Source organism: Pteronotus mesoamericanus, unplaced genomic scaffold, assembly GCF_021234165.1.
Source record: "Pteronotus mesoamericanus isolate MK-2021 breed Mesoamerican mustached bat unplaced genomic scaffold, CSHL_Meso_final contig_56, whole genome shotgun sequence".
NCBI classification, from domain to species: Eukaryota; Metazoa; Chordata; class Mammalia; order Chiroptera; family Mormoopidae; genus Pteronotus; species Pteronotus mesoamericanus.
Genome location: NW_026555201.1, coordinates 25,801,995 through 25,822,333, shown reverse-complemented (window position 1 = coordinate 25,822,333; position 20,339 = coordinate 25,801,995).

The window sequence follows — 20,339 nt, the reverse complement described above, 5'->3', positions numbered from 1 at the left end:
GATTTCCATATATCTGCACACTGCAGACAGGTAGATTTTTTCTGACTGCTATATATGAAAAACCTTGTCCACTTATATATCCCAGCAACCATATTTATTTCCTTTATACTGTGACTATTTTGTTTATTTACTAGTTTCATTTATTTCTTGCTTCCTACACTTGCCTGTCTAGTTCACTGCTATATCACATGCCTCACACTGAGCTTAACACACAGTAAATACATAGTAGTAGCTCAGTGAATGTTACTGAATAAACTAAAATGCTTGGAAAATCATAACCATTTGAATAATTATAGTTTTCAGTTTATCCAAGAACCAGACTTCATTCTATGATTCATGAATAAGTTAATGAATTGCTTTCTATTTTTTGATTTTACAAAATTATGTTTGTAGATTTTTCTTACACATTTACTGGCTATATTCACACACATCAGGCAATGTCTTCTCTCGCCCATGTATGTGTATAAAGACAGTTTGCTTGAAATTTTGACTTTTTTTTTTTATGTCGTGCTATAAAATGTGATGCATTATGTTTTAAAATTTTGGATCATTTGGTGGCTGATCCAAATTGACAATACATTGACAAGCTATTATATATGTATATGTATATGTATGTCTGTTTTAATATTAGATAAATGTGATTAGGTTGTGCAGTTTATAATGTACAGTGTACTTTCAGTTTTCTTTTTTGCTTGTCTTCCTCTATTAGTCTCTTTGCTTTTTCTCTACCAATATAGCACTCTGTTCAGTACTGTTCACTCTAAGAACATGTTTTTAATATTTTTATCCATGGTTGTATAATTGTAATCTAATATATAATGGATCATAGTATATGCTTAGTGTTATTTTCTTAATAGGTCTTGTAAAATCAATCAGATGTTACAGATCTATTTTAATCTTTTTAATAACCAGAAGATAATGAATATATGGTACAGATGTGCCATCATTTTTTGAGCATTTTCTATATTTATGGACTGCATGCATCTTTTATCCCCACACTCAATTCTTCAATACACATCCCAGAAACTTTCACTTGTTTCTATAATGTTTTGATGTGATAGAACTTGGAGAATGAGTGAGGGTCACAAGGTATCTTTCCAAACAAGTTATATTAATTTACCTTTTTACAAACAATTATTTATGGACAATTATCTCTAAATTATTGCCACAAATAGATCATTTTGCTTTTTTAATGTTTAAAAGTTTGAGTGAAGTACATTAAACATTTATTATTTTTTTAATTTTATTTTAATTTATTTTTTCAAATACATTTGTCTCTGCCTACCCCCACCACTTTCCCTTGCCCCCTCCCTCCTTCCCTCCCTCAGCTCTTCCCCTTTGGTTTTAAACATTTATTTTATTTTAAACATTTGATTTAGTAGTTTTCTTCATGTAATTTAATACATATATATATATTTTTATTGTTCAAATACATTTGTCTCCATTTTCCAGCCTCCACTTTCCCCTGCCCCACTCACTCCCACCTGCCACCCTCAATCCTTCCCCACTTTGGCTTTGTCCATAGGTCCTTTATACATGTTCTTTGATTTGACCCCTTCCCCTTTGATTTTTCCCCGTTACCCGCCTTGCTCCTTCCCTCTAGCTACTATCGGTGTGTATTCTCTTTCAGTGTTGCTGGTTATATTTTTCTTGCTTGTTTGTTTTGTTGATTAGGTTCCACTTATAGGTGAGATCATATGGTATTTGTCTTTCGCCCCCTTGGCTTATTTCACTTAGCATAATGCTCTCCAGTTCCAGCCATGCTGTCACAAAGGGTAGTAGCTCTTTCATTCTTTCTGCTGCATAGTACTCCATTGTGTAAATATACCATTTTTTTTTATCCACTATTTTATTGATGGACACTTAGGTTGCTTCCAACACTTGGCTATTGTAAATTGTGCCGCTATGAACATTGGGGTGCATCGGTTCTTTTGAATTGGTGTTTTGGGATTCTTAGGCTATAATCCCAGCAGTGGAATTGCTGGGTCAAAAGGCAGTTCCATTTTTAGATTTTTGAGGAAATTCCAAACTGTTTTCCACAGTGGTTATACCAGTCTGCATTCCCACAAATAGGGTAGTAGGATTCCCTTTTCTCTACAACTTCACCAGCACTTGTTGTTTGTTGATTTCTTTATGATGGCCATTCTGACTGGTGTGAAGTGGTATCTCATTGTGGTTTTAATTTGCATTTCTCTGATGGCTAGTGATGCTGAGCATCCTTTCATGTCTCTGGGCCCTGTGTATGTCCTCCTTGGAGAAATGTCTGTTCAGGTCCTTTGCCTGTTTTTTAACTGGATTGTTTGTCTTTCTGGAATGGAGTCATGTGAATTCTTTATATGTTTTGGTATCAAACCTTTGTCTCAAACTATTGTCTGAGATATCGTTGGCAAATATATTTTCTAATATGGTTCGTTCCCTTTTCATTTTGCTGATGTTTCATTGTTCAATTGAAAATACAGGTAAGTCTAAATGTTTTGGACTGAAAAGATGCTTCTAAAACCATATTTTGTCTTTATTTACCTTTAATAATTATGCATATCTTTTTGGCTATGTAGGTAAGTGTCAGGAAAGATTGTGGTGCTTAAGTTTGTCAGGTCCTTAAGGAGTACCAAATCCACATTTGGCATATGTGATAAAAAGCTGAATCATTACATGATTTTCTTTAACTTACTTTTTCTTCTTTATGAAAACATAAAAATAAAGTCAGTTCACTTGAAAATTAGACTGCTTATGTTATATCATGTTGTGAAACATACTACATATACTATGTTTAAAAATTATGGGCCATTTTGAAATTGACAAACAATAAATAATCATGTTTATTTTTCATGAAATAAAAATATTTCTCAGATTGGTAGAAGCCAAAATGAAAGAAATTATCAGAAAAGACAAAGTTTTTTGTTGATTTTATTCTTCCTTCTCTGGGCAAAAGGACATACACACTAATTTTGAACTTTCTTGTATTAGTGAGTGTTCATATTGTAGGAATAAGAAATTGAATGAGCATTTTTAAAAATGTACATGTGTGCTAATAAAACCAATAAAGAAAGGTCTGACTAGGTAACTCAATTCTAAATAGGACATTATACATCAATTTCATTAGGAGATATTAGATTTTTAGCTGTGCTTTAATATTCATTTATTGCCCACAATAAATGCTTTTCTCTTTGACTAAATTTTCAGAAACTATAACTAGAACACACAGTAATGTTGAAAGGTTATATCCATGAACACATTTTATTTTGTTAAATATTATCATGTTTTCTCTATTTAAAATATAAGAATATGCAAAATGTAAATGGTCTCATAATTCTTTGTATAATATAATTTAAAACAAGTATTTAAAAAATTATTGCACGTGGAATGAAGAATGACTGGAACTTGTGCTGAATTTACAATGTCTCATTTCAGTTACAAATTTCACAAATATTTCAGCCTTCTCTTGTTAACAATAGTTGCAGTTGGTTTCTAACTGTGTTTAGAAAATGACTCAAGATATCAAACATGTCTGGGCACTTATATTTTACCTACCTCCTGTATCAGGAGTTAATAATTGGTGTGCAAATTCATCCTAGGTTTTCCTCAACTAGTCAGGCAGTAGGGCACTGAAGGTAAGAGAGTGGTGATAGAAGTGCATGTGAGATTAGTGGGACAATACAAGGGTGATACAAAGAGAAATGTTAATTCATTTGGAGGTTTGGCCCTTTCCAGTCTTGACTTCCCGTAACTAAAATATGATATGACGACTCAAGCTATAATGAGGGCCATGCAAGAACTAGAACAGCTTCTGTTGGTGAAAGACATATATCACAAGTTATCTCATAAGGCAGAATTGCTTTGCTCATCACTACTCTGAAATAACGAATGCCGGTTAACCTTGTTGACCTGAGACACACCGAATGTAACTAGAAGAATTTTAACAAACTACCAATGTTTGTTTTTTTTTTTTTCCCCCATAAGAACTCCAGTAGGTACAGATATAGATATAGAGTCAAGTAGAATGAATTTGGTATAATGATTATCTTGCTAGTTTTAAGAATGCAAAACTATTAATATGTGACCCCTAGACTCAATGAAAAAGTAGAGTTTGGTAAAACTATACAAAAGATAAATAAGGACATGAAAAAGGAAAATGAGAAGCTTACAAAATAGTCAATGCAGACTTTATAATATTTCACGCAGAGAGGCAAAATGTAAAAGCAGTTTTTAATTATATAAAATATATATTTAATTATATTGTCTATAAATCTAAAATAAAAGTCCACATTTTTCCCCTATGTGCATCCACCCTAGCAGACACCTATACCACATCTTCTGTGTGGAGCCTTACCTAAACACTTATGACATAAAAAGGACATTATATTCTGTCCTTTTTCCAGATCCCCTTTCTTTCTCATTAAATTATTCTTTTTGTAAATTTCACTACCTCAATTTTTATTTTCTAAAACTTGTCAATTTGAGAAATCAATACCTCTCAATGTGCATATAGTAGTAAATATACTACATATAGTCTTTCACTGAGAGAGCTCATCAAAACAAAACCTTACCCAAAAGTGAAAGTTCAAAGTCTATCACAGAGTATCTTTTATATAGGTATGTCTTTGAACCCTTTTCATATCACATTTTGCTCTTCTGGCTAGTTTTAAACAGAAAATTTGAACTACAACTACATAGGCACACATTTTCTGCTATGTATATTGGTAGATTGTCAAAAAGTTTCTGTGTTAATTTACCTGGTTCACAATCCCCAACCTGGATTTCTAATGCACAAATTTGTATTGACCATGCATACTGTCTTTTCTGTGAGAGTAAGGAAAAAAAAGACATAATAAAGAATTTTTGATGCCAAAATTCTACATCAGTCACTTTAATTTGCTGTAAATAAGACTAAATTAGAGTTTAAAATGAGAACATTGCTACCGTGTTCTCCTGGTAGCAATACAGCATCCTAACAGCATGTAAGCCATCACAAGATTTAGAGCTCAACTCAATCAGTGGCAACAAAATTAGAAATAAATAGAAGAGGATCAATACAAAGTGTTGTCTGGAATAATGAAGCAACCCCTGGCTGGGAAAATCTATTTTATGTTTCTTGTTTTAGGAAGGTGTTCTGGAAGTATCTGACCTGGCTCAATAAAGAGTAAGTCCTTTTTGTTTATAGAGACAAAGAGGAGTCAATGGTACATACTATATAGTAGAGGTAAATAAAACATATTTACATGTACATGTATTTATACATATATGTGCCTTTTTAAAGAAGATCTCGCAGAACATTAGGGCTTTGCGGAACACAGTTTTCATTATTAAAATTATAGTTAATTTAAATTCATAAATTTAAATTTATAATTTGACATGTCATCAACAGTCCCTACTTTTCTTTTAATGCCTACTTTCAAGTTTAAGACTTTACAGTATTATTTTTGCAAAGCTACTTACATAAAGAGCTTCTAATACATTTTAATGTCAGTATTTGTGATATATCTTGGAAAAGGAAAAAAATAATAACCACGTTTGCTTCTTGCTTTCTAAATTTTTTGAAGTTTTGGATGAGCTAAGAAGCTTTAAGCTGCCCAATGAAGGAAGTACAGGTTGCTCAGGCCATGTCATCAGGGCCCAGGGCCTGCCATCAGTGCAACAGCAACGCGACTTGTCAGTGTTGGCTCCAGCCTTATCCTGATAAGTCAGCACTGGTGCTTAATGGAAGAACCGGTCCTTCCTATGGCATTATCAGGAGATTTGGGTTTAAATTTTATGGTTGTAACCATATGATAGAGCCATCAAGTGGCAGACTTTACCATATTAGATTTCTTATTTGAAGAAGAGCCAGACCTTCATACTAGCAAAGGTGGGAGTGCAGCCTTAGTGTCCAAGCCTGGCAATTGACCAGACTGAGCTTTTTTGAGTCAGGAGACTAAGCCAGTTTTTAATCCTTTTGAGGAGGTAAAAATACCTTTTCTAACAGGCCAGCCCGAAAATGATCAGTCCTAAGAAACTGCTTCTTTCCTTTTGATTATCTTTGCTTGAAGTGACTTATAATATATTTGGCTTTTGAGTATTAACTAAAATGGAGGGTTACCTAAATTCTTATCGATAAATTAGAGAGTTATGGATTGAAGATACTATTCCCTTAAAAGTGCCCTTTAAAAGCTTAACATCACAGCATATCTACCATAAACAAGAATAACTTTTAAATTGTATTGAGCATAAAAGACTTTTAAGTGGAGTTTTTAAAAAAACACATGAGAAAAATACTATCAAGCAAAGAAAGGGTAGCATCACCAATTTAAATAAATGTTCCTCAACTTTTTAAGCAATATAAATATTAAATTTCTATTTCAAGAGGTTATTTCTTTTCTCACAGTTATTGACCCTTTAAAAAGTATTGGTTGTTTTACTTTTGTATTTCATCAGTTCAGTTGTATTTTGTTAATTATAATTTTTTCTTAATTATCCAAAAATATTGTCTAAGTGTATTTTACACACAAGTAAAACCAAAACATCCCCAGAAGGCATCCTTATTATTTCAAAATATTTAAGCATAAAATATTATATTTAAAGGAATTTTAGAACAATTTTTAAGTGTTTTGAAGTTTTATTTTATACTACTTTATACATAAAAATGACTGAGATATAAAACATAATTTAAAAATTTTAATATGCTATACACTATGCTGTACTATTTTACCTCTTTCATTACTTTCATACTGAATTTACATTTTTTAATTTGTTTAAAGATTTTATTTATTTATATTTAGAGAGGGGAATACAGGGAGAAAAACATCAATGTATGGTTGCATTTCCCATGCCCTCTGCTGGGGACCTGGCCCCAGCCAAGCAAGGCATGTGCCCTATACTGGGAATCGAAGCAACAACCCTTTGGTTCAGAGGCCAGTGCTCAATCCACTGAGCCACACCAACTAAGGCTGAATTTACATTTTAAAAATAGAGACTTAAGCACCTTTATTTAATTAGTATTATGATGAGAGTGATTTTACCAGAGCAGCAACTCCTTTAATGCCAATTTATTTTAATTTGGAACTTTAATTTTTTAAAGAAGAATTTCATAGGAAAAAATAACTAAATATATTTAAGACTAGAGTCTCATTTCTCAGTAATTCTAATTTAGGCATACAAATCCAAATGAGTTTATAATTTAATCTGCCAAATTCAGATGCATAAGTCATTTCAGAAAATAAATACTTTGCCACTTTATAACTAGAAGTAATATAATTAACAAGCTTGAATCAATTTTTCTCTATAGGTTGGAATGTCTATGATAAAAGGAAAATGAATGAACTGTCTAATAATGGCTTTAGACTTTGAATAGTGAGAAATCTACCTGTTGTATCTCAAAGGTGGGTGATAATGAGAAACAATGGCTTTGGCTTCAATTTCTGTCCCTTTAAGATAACATTTGTAACATCACCTCTTTGTCAGCTATTTAGACACCACTCCAGTAAAATCACTCTGGCTATTTCCTGCAGGAAAATCACTTTAACAAATAAAATAGCATTACCCAAAGTCTTTTATGGACACTCTAAAAACATGTAAAATGAAATTCGAAAGTAAATTTTTTCATAGCCAGAATATTATAATCTAGATGTACCTTTAAGTATTCACTTTATTGGGTTCTAGAAGTCAAGAGAGGTTAAGTACTAAACAAAAATTAAAGTGAGAGGAAACAGGCATTTTCTTGTTGGTCTTTTTTTTTTCTTTTAAAGTTGCTGTTTGATAATTTCAATATAAGAATTATTTGACATTATTTTCATAGTCTGCTTTTTATTGCTTTTTGGTCATTTGGTTATATTTTGATTCAAGCCTCTGATTTTTCAATGTATCCCAGCTATTGTGAATGAAAATATTTTATAAATTCTCGGTGATATTATAATTGTTAGTACAAAATTAATTTTTCTTCTGCCAGTTAAATAGAGTATCAGTGGATAGTTTTTTAATCCTCACCTGAGGACATGCTTATTGATTTTAGAAAGAGGGGAAGAGAAAGAGAGAGAAATGGAGAGAAATATCAATGTGAGAGAAAAACATTGATGTGTTGCGTCTTGTAGGCACAACAACCAGGGACCAAACCCACAATCTAGGCAGGTGCCCTAACCAGGAATCAAACCCACAACCTTTTCATTTACTGGATGATGCTCCAACCAATGGAGCCAAACCAGCCCAGGCAGTATCATTGGATAATTCTGATATTTTCTGTTTGTTTTAGAGTGTTATCGTACTTGAGACCACCATTGATATCTGAATTAAATTACTCTGTTATGGGAGAATTTTGTCTGTTAGGCACATTTTATCCAAATGGAGCAGAGAGTGGGATTTATGGGTTGGTAGACTTTCAGAAGCATGCGTAGGCTAACATCAAACATATAAATGTAATTACCCAGAAACAGGCTATTTATTAGTTACCAGACAGAGGCATATTTACTGAAATCATCTGTTTTGGATTAGACAGGTATCATAAATGAGATACTAACACATTGTTTGGATTCTAAAGTGTGTTCCCTGAGTTACGATTAATAGGTTCAACATCAGGCTCTGATAGTTACTTACAACCATGACTACAGAATAGCCAGTCCTTACTTACGTTTGTGGGAACAATTTCATTTTCTGGATTTGATTTCTTTTAGTTTTGCTCTTATTTACAGAGCACATTTTTAACTCCCGGGGTGTGACTCTTTCTTCTTAGGCATGAACCTTTGCCCTCCCAAGTCTAGAGCTCCAATGTCTTCCTCTTTTGGGCCAGTAATGCTGCTGCTCTCAGCTCATACTCTATTTCTGTGCAGAGCAATCCACATCTGTAGTTATTTTCAACAGTACAATCAGTCCAATATAAACAAATCCACTGGCCAAAACTGGCAATTTCTAGAAAGAAAATTATTTTAAAAAATTAACTCAATATAGAACACATTCATATTATAAAGCACTAAGTTTTCTCTAGAATTAAAACAGTTTGACTGTGACACACAGACACAACATATACCCATCGATGAACAAACAATCTGAGATAAAAAGCCTAGAACAACCAAATGACTGTTGGTTGAAAAGAGCTTTAGTTCTCAATGTAATATTCAATTATATCTGATTGATTGTACTAATGGTCCTAATCAAGGACTCTTCTGGTATTTGTTTTTTTCTTCTGTAACTTAGTAGCATGCTTTTACCCACTTTGGTTGAGCACGTAACTTGCTTTGCTCAATGAGACAATGGCAAAATTGATACGAGTAGAGTCTTGACAAAAATAATTATTTTCACCTTCTCTTCAAACTTTGCCACTACCATGAAACAACCAGTCTAGACTGAAGGGATAAAATGGAGCAGTATCCCAATTAAAGATAGCTTGGGGTAGTTAGCCTCTAATAAATGAACCTACCAGCTCATCTCAAACACAGAAACCCAGATGAGATAAGCTAAGCCTCACTCAGATCAGAACAATCTAAGGAACACATAGACTCATGAGAAAACAAAACAAAACAAACACAAACAAAAGTTGATGTTTTAAGCCATTATGTATCAGAATGGATTGTTACTCAGATATAGCTAATTGATATACCAAGGGAAAGTGTTCATAACATTTTCTGTAACATATAGGAGTAAATTTTATAAACATTAATAGTTACAAATACTAAAAAGACCTTTTCATATGCTATTCCTTTTCTTTGAAAATCTCCTTTTCCTAATTCCTGCATGGCTTGTTCTTTTACTTTTTCTGGTCCTTGCTCAAGGGCCACCTAAACTGGGGACTCTTCTGACCAGCCTACAGTACATAGCACATCCTGGTGCCCACAGTAGTCCCTATTTTCTTTACCTGCTTTATTTTTCTTTATTGGCAATTTAATACTTTCTTCAAATATCTTTTTCTTTCTCTCACACAGAGATACATATTTTTTTATTTGATCTTTATTGTATTTTTTCCATTCCATTTAGCTCTCTTATACCTCCTTCCCCCCACCAATCACCACACTGCTGTCCATGTACATGAGTCCTTTTCCCTTTTTGCTCAAGTCTCTTTTAAAAAAACTTTCATCACTAGAATTAAGCTATGTAATAAAAAAAAACCTAGAAAAATGTTTTAAAAATATGGACTATGAGTACTTAATGTGTGTAGTAGTTGACTGATATATGATTATTGAGTTAATGTTGATAGATGATATATGGTTAATAGATAATGCGTATATGGTAGATATCTCATCAAAAATAAAAAATAAAATAAAATAGTTCAAACCAAAGATGAGATAAAGCCATTAGTTTTTCTTAAAATATATCTAAAAATTATAATTTGAAACTAAATTGTTGGGCTTAATAGCAGAATAAATATAGTAGAAATAATGAGGTAGAAGACTACATAAGTTTTCCTTCCCTAGTAATATGCAGAAAAAATGGGAAAAAATATGAAGTTGAAATAAAATATATAAATATAAGCTTCAATAATAAGAACAAAAAAACAGCAAGTTATCCAAGAAACAATGAAAATCATTTTTTCAGAGGTAAATAAACATATAAATTTCCAATAGAAAAGTAAAATCCAAGTGTCAAACAGAAGAAATACAAAGACTAAGGTATGCAACTCTAGGCACATTTATTCAAAAACAAACAAATTAATCTAAAAATAAATAAATAAGCAAATATATGCATACCTGGATACCTACATATGTACATACTAAATGGAGAACTTATAAAAGTATCAGATAAAGATACCTACAGACAACTAATGCACAATGCTTATAGAAAGCAATGATGAAATAGTCACTTTTTCATTCATCAATAAATTTAATGGAACTACTATTTTTTTAATCATGGTTCCTCATGCTTAAAATACATCCATGAGGAAAACATTTCTACCCTGCCCTTTACCATCAGCCCTAACTGCCAGTTTGAACTAACTATTCAAGTGGCAGGGTAAAATAAATAAATTTTATAATTCAGAGATTCAGGGATTTATCAACCATAGCCTATGATGAAAGAATTATCATAAGATATATTCATACAAATAAAAATGTAACAAAAATAAAGGGGAGAGCTTCTCTGGTGTGGCTCAGTAGATTGAACATTATCCCACAAAACAAAAAGTAGCTGGTTCGGTTACTGGTCAGGGCACATGCTGTGTTGTAGGCCAGGTCCTTGATTGAGGGTATATGAGAGGCAACTGGTGGATTTTTCTCTCACACATCAATGTTTCTCTTTCTCTCTCTCCCTCCCTTTCCCCCTCTCTAAAAATAAATAAATAAATAGAGTGTGTGTGTGTGTGTGTGTGTGTGTGTGTGTGTGTGTGTGTGTGTGTTTAAAGGGAGAGACAGGGTGAGAAGTTAAAGAGACAATATCTTCCCTAGCCATCATGTAATCTTATATTTTTCTTATGGGCAAAGCAAATTCACTTATGAATATGCATGCAAAAGCCTCAAATAAAATATTAAACCAAGGCCAACAGCATCTCAAAAAATATTTTAAAATGGGGTTTATTGCAGTATTCACAGAATTCTGTTATATACATTAAACCATTAATACATCTAAATAGTATATTAATTTATATTTCTACACAACAAATTACCACAGTTTTTGATCTTAAAACAAATTACAACTGTTATCTCAGTTTTCATGGGTTAGAATTTCAAGCAGAGACTAACTGGTTCCTCTGTTGAGCATCTCTCAAGGCTTCAGTCAAAACGTTTCATCTGAAGTGTGGGTTTTTTTCCCAAAATCACATGGTTGTTGGCATTATTCACTTTCTTGAAGTGGTAGAACTAAGGCTCAGTTTCAAGAGGGCATATCTCTCAACTGGCAGTTCATTACATGGCTCCAAATAAAACATCTCCACTGTTCCAGTCTGAGACCTCTGACGTCTAGACCTTTTTTTTTTCTTAAATCTCTAGTCCAGTGATTTTCAACCAGTGTGCCCCAAGAATTTTTAAAATATGAAACACCTGATTATTTAGTCAGGGGCACTGACCTCTTTTCCCTTAGGTTGTCAAATAAAAAAAAAATGACAGCAGCCAATACAACAGTAGCCATTTGGTGTGAATGAATCAAAATTTACATATTTTTTGGTCAAGTTGGCAAAAAATATATATTTTTTGGTGTGGCACAGCATTTTATTAATTAGTTTGTATGCTATGAAATGCAGAAGGCTGAAAATTGCTAGGTTAATCTGACCAGATCAGGCCCACAAAGAATAATCTTTTTATTAACTTAAAATTGATTAGTGACCTTATTTCTATCTGCAAAATCCCTTTTTAAAATTTAATATAATGTAATGCAATTCCTACAGTAATATTCCATGACCTTTGTCAAATTCTATGTGTTAGAGTGAAGATAGAAATCCTGCATATACTCAAGTTGAGGGTATTGATCAAGCATTTGAGCCACTGTGAATCATCTTAGAAGTCTTCCTGCAGTATGTAATAATGGAAATATATTTTAAAAACTTATTATAGCTCCACTGAGCCATAAATTTATCCATTATTATATGTTAATAGGAATAAATAAAAATAGCAAATGGTTGTCTCTGTAGATTCTTAAAAGTCATTTGATAAAATATTACCATTGTTCTTGTTAAAAAAAAAAAGTCAGTCAGTAGTTTAGGATCAATTGATATGCATTTAACATGTTAGAATTAATATCTCTCTGCACTGAAGCCATTCACTTACTTAATGGAGAAATGCTTAAACCTTTTCTATTTTGTCAAAAATAATAAAAAAAATATTTGTTTTTACTACTGCTTTATATTACGTTGAAAGAAAAAATCTCTAAGGTCTTTCTGCAGGTCTTATTATTGACTTCGGTTCCAGAATATATTCTCAGTTGTGTTTGTATATTAAACAACCATTGGGATATGTACAGATATAATATCTCCCTGAAGAGCAGAGGGTAGATTTGTTTACTAAGTAGGAATAGCAAAGGTAATGTGTCTTCCTCTGGGGCAAAGTTCGAACAGGTTTGCTTGTTTTCTCCTCATGTGGTGGTGGGAGGCAGTTTCTTAAATTGGCGTTCATCGGTTGTGACACAAACCCACTGTGTCCACATTTACTTAGGTTGCTCTACATCACCCCTGCAGAGCCTGGAGAGTGAGGAGAACCAATAAAAATATGAAACTTATGCTGCTTGTTTTAGGGGGAGTAATAAAACCCAGGAGTCTCATATATTCTGTCAGCATCCCTGGAAATGTGGTGGTCTATTATAGCTTGCAAGTAGAGTAAAATACCAGCCATTTAATGATCAGTTGTGCATAGTTTTGGAAACATTAGCTATGGCTATAAAGTGAGACAAAACAGTAGGCATGATTAGAGTTGGAAAGGAAAACTTAATATTTCTATTTGTGTATAATCTGAATATACATCTGGGAATCTCCTCAAAATCAATTATACAGTGAAAATAAATATTAAAATAATACTGTAAAATGTCTGGTTTTATAATCAACATATTGAACATAAATAAATTTTACTGATATTAACAAAAAAAGAAGATAAAATTAGAAACAGAGCTGTTTTGACAGCAAAATAACACTTTTGCATGAACTTAATATTGAAAAACCTATAAAAATAACCCTAAAACACATTTTAAAGACACAAAATTAGACTTAAAAAGGAAAAAATATTATTCACTTGGACAGAAAGGCACAAACTCCAAAATTCAGTTATTTCTTAATTATCCATGTTTTAAAATTTTAATTAAAACAACGCCAAGACTTTGTCTCCAAGCCTGAGCTACACAAGTTGGTTGGAAAATTTACTTGGCAGAGAAAATAAGTGAGATTATCTAGGAAAATCCAAGAAAAGAAGAACAAGGAGAATGCCACACAAACATAGAGACCAATGGAGATAGTTCACCATAAATACAATCTCTTTAATTAACAGAAAAAGGTTACCATTTTAATAACTAATGTTGAAAATAATGTAACATTGGATTTACTCTCCCATTATTTACTAAGTTTACTTCCAAATTTAATCTCTTTGGACCAAATATGTAAATGTACCAAATGTACTCTAAAACAATTAGAAAAAACATGGCTGAATTTCTTTAACCAAGGAGTAGGGAAACTTCTCCAGACATGATTTGAAGTCCGGCATGAATAGAAAAACTATGAATTCAATTTCACTTAAAAAAAATACTTGGCAAAAACAACCATAAGAAAAAAAGCTATTAAATCTTGTATTTTCAGAATCTTAAGTAAAATGGAAAGATTATTTCAAGTGTTCAATAAAATATAATACTTGAACAAACGAACGCTGTTAAGGGAGTGTGTTTGTCTAAAATCAAAGCTTAGTGATCTCCAAATTTGTTTAGTATCAATATTCAACAAGATCTTTGCTTTTTACAACTCTTTTTACAACTAGCTTTTGATTTTATCTCACATTTAACTGTATTTAATTGTATTATATTTATATTTCTTGATTAATAGTCCACATGTTCAGCATTCACACAATTTATATTGATTTATTTTGCTACTCTTAAAATATTTTATTAATCCACCCCTTCAATTTCAAGGAAAAGCATGTTTTATAGAGTATTTCACTTTGTTTTTCTTTCTTTTTTCTTGACTTTGAAATTTATAGAATAACCTTCTCATTTTTTTTCTTTTTTAAATATGTGATAATCAAGTAGCATGTGTTGAGTAATCAAGTAGCATGTGTTGAGTTAAATATGTGATAATCAAGTAGCATGTGTCAAGTAGCATGTGCCCACAAGATGGTCAAGATCACAACTATTCCGGACCAAGCCCTGTACCATAACAAAGAAACACATCAGTACAACTTCTGTGGGACAAATAACTTATTTTTCTCTTCCATTAAATTAACATTTTTATACAGTTAAGTATGTTCCAAATACTAAATGAGATATTCAGTATATAAAGCAAGACCTTTTGGTGTTGCTATATATACACCGTATCAGGAAGTACATGCATACTGTCATTAATAGAATGGTATATTTAGTTCTATGCTCTACATTAACTTTTTATTTTCATAATGTGAAACTTGTACTCATAGAGGTGCCGTGCTGGACTCCTGCAACAAGGACCAGAGGTACAGTATACTGCATCATACAGGGGCAACTGGGAAGCTGCAATTGCATTTGTATACACATACACCCCCCACGACACACACACTTTTTTGGAGAGGAATCAAATACTTAATGGTATAGGTACTTGTGTTTGTATTTTATTCCTTTTACAGCTACTTTTAAAGGTCATGGCCATACCTCAGAGTTTTTTCTTGAATTTCATTTTTCCTTGACTTTAGTGGAACATATCTTATGTGTTTGTCTTCCTAGATTTTTATTGTTGCTTTTCCATTTTTATGGTTTCCAAGATGTTCTGTGGGATTCTTTCATTATTTTTAACTAGTTTACTTATTTTAAAATGACAGTAACATAGACTCTTGCTATTATTTTCACCTAGCATGTGGCAAGAGCATTGTCAGAATAATCATTTTATAATAAATAAAGTAGCATCTCAGTCTTTTTAATTTTATTTTCAAGTCAAACATATATTGATCTTCTGAAATGTCTGGATTATAGTAGGAGATTAAAGAACATAAAATGCACTATTTAATAAAACAGTATTAAACTTTTCAGATAGTTCATTGGAAAACAATAATTTGTCATAATATATTTCTGAAAGGAATTTGATCTTCAATACATTTTCATCCTGTTGATTCCTTTATTCTGGATCTTCTAACAATACTTAAAAAGCTTCTCAGAAAGAGTAAAATGCTTTTAGCATCATAAATGAAAATAAGCTGGGCTTATCCATTAAGTCAACATTTTTTAAATGTCTGCGGTGTACCAGACAGTGTCAACAACTGAGGATAAAGAAGAGATAAAGAGGCCTTTCATCAGTTTTCTTCAGATGGGAAAAAGAAAAAAGTTGCTTGGTTTAAAATAAAGTAGTATTGGAAGCAATGCATTTGGTATTCTGTGTGTCAAAATATACCTGCTGTAGTGAGTTACTAAAAGATAGGGACTTTTCCCTGGCTGGGGTTGCTCAGTGGGCTGAACACCAGCCTTCTAACCAAAAGGTAGCCCATTCGATTCCCAGCCAGGGCACATGCCTGCTCTGTGGGCCAGGTTCCCAGTTAGGGGCAGGCGAGAGGCAACCAATTGATGTTTCTTTCCCGTTCTTTCTCCCTCCCTTACCCTCTCTAAAATATAAATAAAATCTTGAAAATGAAAGAGAGATAAGGACTTCCTTTTTAAGTAGCTGCCAAAGGTAAATCGATTTTTCCTGGCACCAGTGCTTTCCATGCCTTGACCTCCAACCTGTACTTTTGCCTCCTCTGACTTAGTCCTTTGACAGTTGTTTGATCAAGTCTTTTTTTCTTCCACGGCTTTCAGATCCCTTTGTCTTTTGTATCCTCTTTCTCACTCATGTATTATGCTGTTTAAAAACAATTGTCTGTCTTATGTTAATCTAGGATGCCTGTATATTCGTTCCCTTAGTTTGTGTGTTAATTAATAACACTATCCTAACCTTTGACGTCCTTTATTTAAAACTTAAGTTTATTTGGACATAGAATTGCAATGCTTATTTTGGCTCTTCTGGTACCAATTTAAAACTACATGTCCATTGACTAATTGCTATACAAACTCTACTCCTGGTTTGGCCTTAAGTTCAGAGTAACTTGGTAGATGGAGATAAGATATAATTTAGTCACCCCTTATCTTCTCATAAATGTAGTTTGCTCATTTGTTTACTATGCATATTTTCAAAAAACTCTGTGCAAGTTATTGAACATGGTAAAATTATTACCCTTATAAGGCTAAGATCTCCTTTGTGAGGAAGAGCAAAGACAATGTACTTGTATATTATACAAATAGGATAATATACAAATTGTATACTATACAATAGCAATATGTGCAATATTATAGTGTAAGGCAGGATAAAGTGACAGAGTGATGGAAATGAGGACTAGCAAATCTTTTTTTAAGAGTAGGCAGGGGACTCCTCTCTCAAGAAGAGCTTGCCCCAGATGGACAAAGGATAAATGTTTTTTGCAAAGAGGCGTATCCAGTCAGATTGAAGGGCATTTCAGCAGAAGGAAGAACAAAAAATAAAGGCCTGTAGATAAACAGGAGGGGAATTTTTGTTGTAAAAAAAGAGATGTGCGGGATTGAATATAGAATTGTGAGAGCAAGCGGACAGGAACCTGACATGAGACAGATATAACTACCATATTTATTCCCATTTTAGAGATATGAGTTTGATGTCTTAAAATAATGGACAAATGTTAAGTCATATTTATCATTGATTTTCCTTGCAGGAACATGGACTAGTTCAAGCTAGCAATTAACATATTATTCTCTTATGTAGTCATTACAATATCTCTGTAATAGTAAAAGAGAAAATAAGTCAGTAAACCTGACAGGTGAGAAAACAAAGGAGTTATTTTTCTAGCATAAACAGATAAGTGAGACATTTGGAGTTTGTTGAAGATTCTTTGAATGTCACTTAACTCTCTTTATCACTGGTTTTTACTATTTAGAAACAATGTTCAAAGAACCAAATTATCATCTTTTAGCTTTATTGATGGTGACCCAATCACTCAAAAATCTTTACCACTCCTTAAATAAATGTAAGATGCGGAACACAAATTCAGCTGGGGTAAAATGAGGTTTTCCTACTAGAGCCTCCAAATTGATGATTGAAGCCTTTGTGTGGAGAAATTAGCTGCTCTACATAGTCTTAGATTTCACTAGGCGATATATCTTCATGTGGCATTTCAGTTTTCCTTTGCCAGTTTAGTTACCTTGTTACCGAACAATGGACCCGAGGGGGAGTGCCCAGATGCCATTACCAAAACAATGCCCCCGTCTCCCTTCCCCCCTTTGCTCAGGCAGAACTGTCAGGGGTACCGTCCTTCAGAAGAAAAAGGACAGAAGTCCGGGACTCAGCGAGGCAGGCCTCTCGCGGTTCTCAGCACCATCCACAGCCTCGCCGCGATCTCTAGTTCTTAATCCAAGACCACGTGGCACCTTCTCATGGTCCACTAGCAAGAGTTCTTTCTCCCCTTTTCTTCCTGCGTGGCCTTCGCACTGTTCCCCAGAGTCTGTGTCCCTTTGTCTCTCCCTCAGGCCCTGTCTCTCCTTCCTCTCTCAGTTACATTGTGTTAAGTCTTTGAAACCTTCCTGGTTAGTCTTGTTGCGATGCAAAATAACCCTCTTTGTATAGGAGGTCTAAAGCTATCTGTTGTTATTGACATGCAAAGTAATTCTCAATGGCCCTGCTCCAGGTCTCCTATTCCCCATGGCAGCCTGTCTTGGGGTGTGGAGAATATATTTTTTCCGGACACCTCAATTTCTGAACCCTTACAAGTTACAAATACCGTTTGGGGGGCGCTGGCTGTTCTCTGTTACAACCTTCCAAAAAGAGTATGTGAGAAAGAATGCCATGTCTACACCAAGAGCATAGCTTTTGAGGCTTGAGACTGTCCCAAGAGTGCTGACCACCTGGTGGCAAGAAGTAGAAAAGAATTTCTTCTAACTTTATCCATCCATTCATCCATCACATAGAACAATCCATAGAGTTAGAACATCAGAAACAGATTACTATTGCAGTGCAATGACACTCGTAATAATGGAATACAATGAAATTAGGCTTTCATCAATTCAATTGATCATTCTTCCATCTTAGAGGAGGTATAAAGAGAAAGTTGCAAAGAAAAAGAGAATAAGAGTTATCCTTTTGATAATTCTTCCTTTCAAGGATAAGGAGACATGAGGTTGGGAGTAATAATAATTCCATTTAACATTACAGAGAACATAATTCCTTATTGATACTATTTTCTGTCTACACACTCTGATAATTGTGTGACCTGTATATGTAATAAAAAATGGATATTCAAAGAAAATAATGAGTCATAAGAACAGCTAAATGACATAGAAATTAGAGCTACAATGTAAAAATAATTTAAATTCAAAAGATAAGTTGCATTAGTTATCTATTTCTGCATGTCAAATGACCCCAAAACTTAGTGCCATGAAACAGCAATCTGTTTTATTCCAGTTTTTTTTGTTAAGGTATCTGAACATGGTTTAGTTGGATCCTGTGTCATGTGGCTCAGGGTCTATCACAGGCATCAATCAAAGTGTCAGCTGGGGCTACAGTCTTCTGGAATCTTGGCTGGGGAAGAATCTGCTTCCAAGCTCACTTACTTAGTTGTTGACAGGATTTATTTCACATACTGTCACAATGAGGGCCTCAATTATTTGCTGCCTATTGGCCAAAGATTGCCTTTCATTTTGTGCCAAGTGGGCCTCTGCATAAGGTAGCTCACAACACAGTGGTTTGCTTTATCACAGCAAGCCAGGGATGAGAGAGAGAGAGAGAGAGAGAGATGTCTACCTGCTGTCGATCTTGCGAATAGCAAGGCTGTTTTAGCATGCTCTAAGAAGAATGGCAGGGTGTGTATGTGAAGGCACGTTAAAAGCATCAAATGTTGTGTAAACAGAAATAAGCATTTCCATTATTGCTGTTATTAGTAGTATGATTGAAAATAATAGTCCAATAGTGGTATTATTAAAGAACATTTATAGGATGAGATTTGATTAAGGTGCTTCAAAAACTGTATTTTAGACACTAGTAGCAGAAGCTAAAGATAAACTATAATTTTTGGAAAAAATATGTAGGTTTCAAAGTAAAATATTCAGCAGAGTGAGGGAAACATTCACTTCACATATTTTTTTGAGCACTTTTGCAGTGCTAATCAAACTAACAAACTAACTGTGGCTCAGTTATAAATCTAATGTGAGATCGATTTTCCTTATGTGTTTGGTAGTAATGTATTTGGGGAAAATGAAGACCTCAGAGGAATATTAGAATTAACCTAATGCAAATCGCACTTGTTATAAAAGTGGAGAGAGGCCAAGTTAAAAGTTTATCTAGATCATATACAACAATTGAGCATCAGAGTCATCCCTAGACTATCCTGCCTCTGGTATGTAGGCATTTTTTTTAAGATGGTTGCTTTTGTTCCTGGATTTTTCTCTGTTCAATATTTTATTTCTAATGGGAAAAAATGAATAGTTGTAAAAGAGCAAATAGATGAAATGAAATGAACATTTTACTCTAACACCATAGACTCAAGAGGTTTTGGGGGTGTGTGCGTGTGATTATTCTTCTAAAATATTTTTTTCCTACCTGAATAAAAACATTGTACTGAAAAGTATTGAAACCTTTAGTATTAAAGTAAGGCGCTATTTGTTATAGATATTACTGTACTATGTACTTGCACAGAATCCCTTCATGACAGCCAGGAACAAAAATATTTATCATTTATACTTACTGTTTATAGAGGTTTTGGTAATATGCATGGTGACTTCCAGGATAATAAACATATATC